At 35.0% G+C, this 6,677-nt stretch overlaps 1 long non-coding RNA gene across 2 annotated transcripts in view; it reads left to right on the top strand.

The window, feature by feature from the left end:
- Positions 1–244: 244 nt before the first annotated feature.
- The window catches only part of LOC124885612, a 19,190-nt gene continuing 12,757 nt past the window's right edge, over positions 245–6,677 (top strand). Inside the window, exons 1-2 of one of the 2 annotated variants that reach the window (XR_007042905.1) lie at positions 245–547; positions 5,239–5,315. This is a non-coding gene — a long non-coding RNA (uncharacterized LOC124885612). The remainder of the gene's footprint in view (positions 548–5,238; positions 5,316–6,677) is intronic. The other variant, XR_007042903.1, reaches the window with a different exon arrangement.

Below are 6,677 nucleotides of genomic sequence, written 5' to 3'. Positions count from 1 at the left end.
GGGACAAGGCCCCCAGTCGGACCTAAAGCCAAAATGAAATAACGATGTTCCAAAAACAAGCCTCCCGAAATAAAGAAGGCTCACCAACTACACTTTTTTTTGGTTTAATTTTTTTTTATTGATCATCATAAATAAAGTTTTAATACATGAATGGGAATTGTAAGCTTAAAAAATATCTAACCCAAAATAATGACCCAATTAACAAAAAGAAAAGGCCTGGCCCAAATGATTGAACTGCTCTACTCTACTCCTTTAAGAAGGAGTAGGGTTTCTAAATTCATCATCTCTCTCTTTCATTGCCTCTTTCTCCATGGCTATCTTTCTCAACCTACGATTTGTTCTTCTTCAGCTCTGGTTGATCAATTCCCTTCATTTGCTACTCATTTTGGATGCTTCCAGCTTGTATGAGTAAGTAAGTTTCTTCATTTCTTCTTGTACACTTCATAATCCGACCTTTGCTTTCTTCAGGTGAAATCTTCAGTAGTCTTTCCGTGGTTTTTAGTGCTTAAAAAGGGTCTTGTCTTCTGAGGCTTATTTCTTTCTTCTTGTAAGTCCCTTGGCCTGAGCATTTGTACTCAGATTTACCTCAGATCTTGTCTCTCTATTATTTCTTCACTTTTAGCTATAGCTGGGATGGAGATAATGGGAAGCTTAGACCCGTTGATAGTTGAAGAAGAATAAGAAATTCAGCTACTTGCATTCGAACTGACTTGGTGACCCTTGATATACTAAGATTCCCTTTTTGTTCGCTGATGTAAATAGGCATAGCATTTTTATTTTTTTGTTCACCTCTGTTTGTATATAAGATGTTAGTGAAAATATTTGCTGTAGACTTTCCAGCCCTGTTAGAATGTTGCAACTTTTAGTCTCAAGTATGGAAATTATTGCTTGTCAGTGTTCAGTAACTTTCTTCCTGCACTTGGTAACTGGTTGAAAGCTGTAAATATGAAGTGCTTCTTTTCAAATGCTAAATTAGCTAAGTAATCAACTACTTGATTGCCTTCTCTGTATATGTGAGTAATTTGTACCAGCTTGTACTGTAGTAGAATCCTTACCATGTTCACTATATCTGTTAGCATCCATGGTAATTCCCATTGTTGAGTTAAGAACTTTTGCATAGCCAGTGAATCTGTCTCTATGATAACCTTTTCTTGTTTTGACTGACTACAATGTTGTGCTTCTTGTTTAATAGCTTCTGCTTTTTCTAACATGTTATCTGTATCTTCCATGATTTCTCCCTCTGTAAGCATTAAGTCTCCATTATCATCCCTTAAGCAAAATACCCATGATTTATTCTTTGGATTCCCCTTAGATGTACCATCTATGTTATATTTACACCAACCATGATCTGGTAATTCCCAAAGTATAATTTTAGTTGTAACTCTAGGTTTTAACTGACTTAGTTGATGTAATATAACTGGCCATTCTGTAGAAAAATCCATTAATGATTTCCTCACTTTAAGAAGCATCCTTAAGTGTCTTGTAACATCAAAGATCAACCTATGCACACTGACTTTCTTCCCTTCATGTTTTCTGCTGTTTCTTCTCCTCCATAGTTCCTACATAATAATTGCTGGTATGACTCTGAAATATGCCTTCTCACTTGATTTAACCTGCGCAGTCCACCAAGCATATAATGTCTCTCTTAAGCTCCTTCCTTGTATATTTATTCCTACAAAAGAAGAAAAATAGGACCAAGTCCTGTTAGCTGAAAATGATCTTAGTAGCACATGTGCAATGGTCTCTTGTGCTGGGTTTTGACAACACCAACACTTGGAAGGACCTTGCACCTCCCATATTCTTATTGTATCATCTATAGCAATCCTTCCTTTCTACATCCTCCACATAAAGAACATAATTTTGAAGGGCATCCTTTTTATCCATAATTGCTTATAGAATTCATTAGATTCTCTCCTCTGCCTTACATTGTTCCATGCAGATTTGATTGTGAAATTACCTCTAGCCTCCAAGATCCAAATTTTCTTATCTTTGTCATTAAATAACCCTATTTTAACTTTTCTCATCACATGTGCTACTATATCCTCTACAAAAATGCTCCTTAGTTTTTCTTCATTCCACCTATCATTAATCATTATGGTCTTCACCCATTGGTATCTTTCATCCCATTCATAACTCTCCTTAATGATAGTATACAAATCTCTTAAACCACTCTAATTATCATACCATAAGTGAACATCCCCTCTTCTGACTTGCCAAATGATAAGATGATCTATTAACTCCCTTACTTGTAGCATCTTTTTCCATACTTGAGAACCTCCACCGGCTTTCCATTCAACTTTCTTTGGATGATCTTTCTACAATACTTGTTTATCCTATAAGTACTCTATATAGACTTCTGAGTTCTAAAATTCCACCACAACTAACAGAAGAGGGCTGTTGATACATCCTGTAATTTTCTAAAACTCAATCCTCCTTCAGCTTCTGAAAGACACATAGAATTCCATGATACCCAATGTCTACCAGTTCCACCTACACTCTTCTGTTTGATAGATCTACGGCTTAGCGGGACCTCTGGACTGAGCCTCAGACCCTAAAATATAGGGGGTCAATACAAACGTACTGGTACGCAGAGCAATCTAAAATAATGTATTTATATATATAAAATAGGTGAGAGCAAGTCATGAAACATTACGCATGATATAATTTAAAATACATGGGCAATCTCTAATAATCTCAAAACATTCTTGTCAATGCAGTTCCATTCTTTGTATTACTTCTGAGTTAGGTGGTACACCCTACAATTCTATGACCCCATGGGCTATATGGAGTTCTCCCTTAACTCGGCGTCTAAGCCTCAACCTAAGTTTTCCGCAAGAGTTGGAGTTTCTAATTCTGTTATGCCATAGGGCACTAGGCCAGCTTATAATCCCTCTTGGGGACACAATAACCTGTATCGGTAAAACATAATTTTGAGCAATAAGTTATTTGAGCTCGTGCCTTCTTCGGGTAACCACCTAACATCTCTTAAGCCAATTTTAACCTCTTCTGAGCATGCATATTTTAGAACTCAAATTCTAAAAATCTAAATAAAATATGATTTCTATTCTATTCGGAGTCTGTTATGACATTATCTATTTTGGTATCGTCATACCAGGACTTGAAATTCATATCTCTAAGCCATAAAATATCATATTACAATTCTTTTATTCAAAACATAATGTTTGGACCATCCACTCATTCAAACAGTACAAAAGGATTTGTATTTCAACATACATGATAACTTATGTAAAGATTCTTTCTTTTAATTCATAAACATGTGTGGTGGTCAACTTCTCACAAAAATCATGCAATTCTTTCAATTATCACATATATAGAATTTACAAAACAAGAAATATCCCTCTCTTCAATTCACAACCAACATCAAGTTCATAAATGATTGTCAAACTCTTGGTTCATGCTTTAAGACATGCAATTGAGTAACCCATAACTTGTAAAAATCAAGAAATAACACAATGAGAGAGGAAAATTCATTATTCATGCTATCAATTCATAGTTAAGATTCAAGAGAAGGCCTCAATGCCAAATCATTATATCATTGAGGATGATTCATAATGTATATTCTTTAAATTATTCTCAAAACCCTTCATAAATATATGGTTTCTAAAATTTAAAGCTTAATAAAATAATTTCACCATGCCCATATAGTTTAGGAAAGCGCGTACCTTAGATTAATTGGTTCGAAGAGTGGAACCCTAGACTTGACTCTTTTCTTGAAAATCTTGACTTAAAAAATGAATTCTTGATTTATAGGGAAGTTAGGGTTTTGTGTTGAAGGAATTTGAGTAGTTTTGGGCATAAGATGCCCTAAAGACATTTTAATTTCGTGTTATGGCTGAGATATGATGAGGGAAAAGACTAAAATTCCCTCCCCAAAGATGGAATTTAAAATCACAAATTGGGCAACCGACGTGATTGGCAATGTGACGCATTGAGATCATGTCTAGCCACTGGTTTCTCTAATGCAATTACTAATACAGCGAATCGATATCGCGTTGAGCCACTATCTTGCTCACACATGCGCATCTCAAACATTGTCCAAAAAATTTGAAACTTTTTTGGGACAACCCCTTTACACTCCTGAATATGAATCAACTTAAAAACCCACGTCTCAAGGCTAAAATGATCAATATAGAAACTATTAAAGTTTAGGAGCTTAAAATAAGGCTAAGTCATCTCAACACTTAGAAAATTTTTAGATAGTCAACTCTTTAAGCATGCTAACAAGCAAGATATTAATTCAAGAATGCTACGGGGCATTACATATTTATGTTGGTTTTAAAATAAGGGTTGAGGGTTTTTAATTCTTATTGATTGAACAATGTTTTCCCTATGATTTACATATGATTATTCATGCTTTAATTGTGGTTTTTAACTTGTGGGTGCATGAGTATGGTGAGTGAACTAGGGAATTGTGATATTTGCCAAACTTGTGACTTTTGAAGAGGTTATGACCTTAACCCCATATGGTGAACTTGATTTTAAATATGGAAAGTATGCATGTTGAACTACTCTTGATGCCTTTCATAGTATGAAAAGCTACTTAGGCATAATGATTTTGAATTGAACCTTCTGGATTCATGTTTTCATGATTTATTGGATAATTAAACCAAGTGATGATATTATTTTTGGCATGTTGTTGTACCTTGCAAGTGTAGTTGGTATGATGCTAACAACAATGTATGCCTTAATGTGTAGTATGATTCAATGAATGGGAATATGTGATACTTATTTTAATTGGTCTTTAATGAGGATTGTATAGCTGAGTCGTGAAAGTGAAGGTCCGAGAGACCAATATTAGAAACTGCAGTTACCGACGTGAGGGTCTATATGATCGGTTGTTTAAATCTCCCTTATTATTATTACCATATGATTGGGAGGTTCGAGTCTCCCATATTATATTACATCATTCGATAGTTCTGTTACCTCATAGTGGATATGTTTACCCTCTGGTTTATGTGGCCACACACACTGGGATCCTACTAGCTGGGGGAGAGCTGGGCCCATATAGCCCATGGATGCTTTCGTATATTATGGCGGTTGAGCTGCATAATCCAGTCTAAAATTTTAAAGTGCATGTTAAGCCTTATTCCTTATGCCGGCATGTGACATAAATATATATATGCATTTGATTATGTGCATTGGATTTGAATGATTTGAAACTGTTAATCATGTTATTATATTATCCTTATCCCTGAGTTTTATTCTCATGAGATGCAGGGTACAAAGATAAGTGTACTTTTTCTGCGAAGAGTTAGGTGGATTGGCTTAGTTCATCAGTTCATTATGGTGAAGTAGTAAGCTTTTATTCTCCAGAAAGCTTAGGCATTTCATCTATTTCCACTCTTAAAATTGAATTGATAATTTTCTTTATCATTAACATTGTCATTTTCATTTGTTAGAGTCGGAGACTTATCCCGATCAAGACTGGTTTTGGTTTTTTGTTTATAAGGCTTTGTTTGAATTATTGTGGATATTGGGTGTTATTAGTTGGTTGTTTGGTCAGTCTCCGGTCGTCGGTTATAGACATGTTTTGAATTTCCTTAAGCTTATTGTATGCTACCTTGTTATATATTCAAAATTCATTCAACCTTGGGGGATGTTTTATTTAGTTTGGTTATGTATAGAGGTGATCTTTGGTCCATATGGGACTTGAGATACCCGTTATGGCCAGACCCTAGTTTAGTTCATCATAAGAACCTTGAAGTTTGAAAAGCTATTGGAGTGAAAATACTAGCAGCATATGACTCCTATGGTGACATTACAAGTCATAACCATTGAGTCTTAAAGAGAGCTACAACAACAAGCAATGAGTCGTAACCAGACATAAAGACTTGTTTCGAGAGGCATAACCACTGCCGAAAAAGTTTTTATATTTTGTTTTAACTAGGATTTCCTTATTATTATGAGATACTATAAATATCCCAGGGTTATTGCATTATTATGTTACATACTTTTGAGACTTTTTAGGCATACTTTGACTTTTGTCTTTGTGTTCTTGGTTTCGTATTCAATTAGAGATTTTGGATTTTACTTTTTATTATTGTGCAACTAATTACATGTCTTCTTTATTGATTTTCATGGATTATTTCATAAGCATGAGAGACAAATTTCCTTGACCAGGGTTGTCAGAACCCTGATGGAATAACATCGTAAGAAATGTGGGAGATTAATCTATTTTACTATAACTGAACGTATTGTAATCTTCTTTATAATAATTACATCGCAAGCTACTACAGAAACTTGAGAATTGCCTGTATTCGAGATCATCCTCACAAAGGAATTCAAGATTGGGAAAGGGAGGTTATGATAGTGATTTAACACTATCAACCCTCATCTCATCAGCTTGAGACCCAAAAAGTGATAGTTGTATTGGGGTCAAAGACTAGGTGAAGGATGAGATTTATCAACACATTCACAAGATGGTTGATAATACATAGCTTATCAGACGTTACATGAAGAGCAGTGGGATAGGTGAGTTGAATATGAGAATTTTGCAGAGTTAGAAGCAAGGGGGAATACATTCCTAGTGTTTGTCTTCTATTGTTTACAACCTCAAAATGTCCACGAACAAAGGAAATCACAAGTACGCTGGAAGGACAATTTACTACGTATTCAATTGAGAATTATCAAACCCAATCATCATTCACAAATATGTC

This window comes from Capsicum annuum, chromosome 7 (assembly GCF_002878395.1).
Source record: "Capsicum annuum cultivar UCD-10X-F1 chromosome 7, UCD10Xv1.1, whole genome shotgun sequence".
In the NCBI taxonomy this organism is placed as follows: Eukaryota; Viridiplantae; Streptophyta; class Magnoliopsida; order Solanales; family Solanaceae; genus Capsicum; species Capsicum annuum.
The sequence above is the reverse complement of the archived record's forward strand: the minus strand, read 5'-3'. Positions and strand labels throughout refer to the sequence as shown.